This window comes from Arachis hypogaea, chromosome 6, assembly GCF_003086295.3.
Source record: "Arachis hypogaea cultivar Tifrunner chromosome 6, arahy.Tifrunner.gnm2.J5K5, whole genome shotgun sequence".
NCBI lineage: Eukaryota > Viridiplantae > Streptophyta > Magnoliopsida > Fabales > Fabaceae > Arachis > Arachis hypogaea.
In genome coordinates, this window is record NC_092041.1 from 52646215 (window position 1) to 52647537 (window position 1323).

The following is a 1323-nucleotide window of genomic DNA, read 5'->3' on the forward strand; positions in this document are numbered from 1 at the left end:
TTACCACTCGGGCTTCTCTCTGCTTCTCTCTCTTGAGTTTTCTTTGATGGCTCATTTAATTCCTTTCCACTTCTGAGTATAATCGCCTTGCATTCCTCTATTGAGTTTGTTTTAATGGCATTACAAGGGCTATGGCTGGGAGCTTGCTTAGTTAAATATCCAATTTCTGTTTTAAGTTTCTGAATGGCAGCATCTGGATTTTGCAAATTGGATTTTACTTCTTCTTTGAATTTCTTCATGGCTTTAGATTCCTTGCAAAGATGTGCAAACATAGCTTCAATTTTGGATATTCTGTCTTCATCATGTGCTGATGGTTGGTTGGGATGGGGTTGTTGAGAGTGGTTATTTTGGTTTTGGTATGGTGGTTGGGAAGAGTTATTGTATGGGTGTTGATATGATCGTGGGTTGGATTGTTGGTAGGTGTTCTGGTTGGAATTATGAGTTTTATGGTCTTGGCCTTGGGCTTGTTGGTTTTCCCACCCAAAATTTGGATGGTTCTTCCAACCAGGGTTATAGGTCTTGGAATATGGATCATTAACTTGCCTAGATGAGTTTCCCAGGTAGTTGACTTCCTCCCAGTTAACTCTTTCCTCTATGTTTGGCTCTGATTAAGGTGATGGTTGAGTGTGGATGGCTGCCGCCTGATTTTTCTCTATTTGCTTGGTTAACTCAGCTCGTTGCTTAATGATCATCTTATTTTGGGCCAAGATTGCATCCATGTTATTCAGCTCCATGACTCCTCTGTTGTTGCTTTTTCTGAGGCATAGAAATACTCATTGTCAGCCACTATTTCTATGACATCAATGGCTTCATCAATAGTCTTCTTCTTGTTAAGGGAGCCTCCAAATGAGTGGTCCACAGCCTTTTTTGATTCATAGGAAAGCCCTTCATAAAAAATGTGCAGTTACACCCACTCATTGAACATATAAGGGGGTATTTCCTTGTCAGATCTTTGAATCTCTCCCAAGCTTCATATAAGGTTTCACCATCCTACTATCTGAATGTCTGCACCTCAGTTCTCAGTCTATTCACCATATCTTCCCAGGTTGTGAAGCTTTCCTTAGGAAATGATTCCAACCATTTGGATGCTTTGTCCTTCAAAGAGAATGGAAACAATAGCAATCTATAGGTGTCAGGATGAACACCATTAGATTTAACCATATCACATATCCTTAGGAATGTAGTGAGATGCTCATTAGGGTCCTCTTGTGCACTTCCCCCGAAAGAGCAATTATTTTGGACGAGTGTGATGAGCTGAGGCTTCAATTCAAAATTATTAGCATGGATGGTTGGCTTTTGAATGCTGCTACCACAGTTTCCTGT

The 1323-nt window shown here is 40.5% G+C and overlaps 1 non-coding gene across 1 annotated transcript; it reads left to right on the plus strand.

Annotated features, from left to right (window-relative positions):
- Positions 1-919: 919 nt before the first annotated feature.
- LOC112699605 (small nucleolar RNA R71) lies at positions 920-1026 on the plus strand. Its single transcript, XR_003152550.1, has one exon. It is a non-coding gene; the product is annotated as a small nucleolar RNA R71 (small nucleolar RNA).
- Positions 1027-1323: the final 297 nt, after the last annotated feature.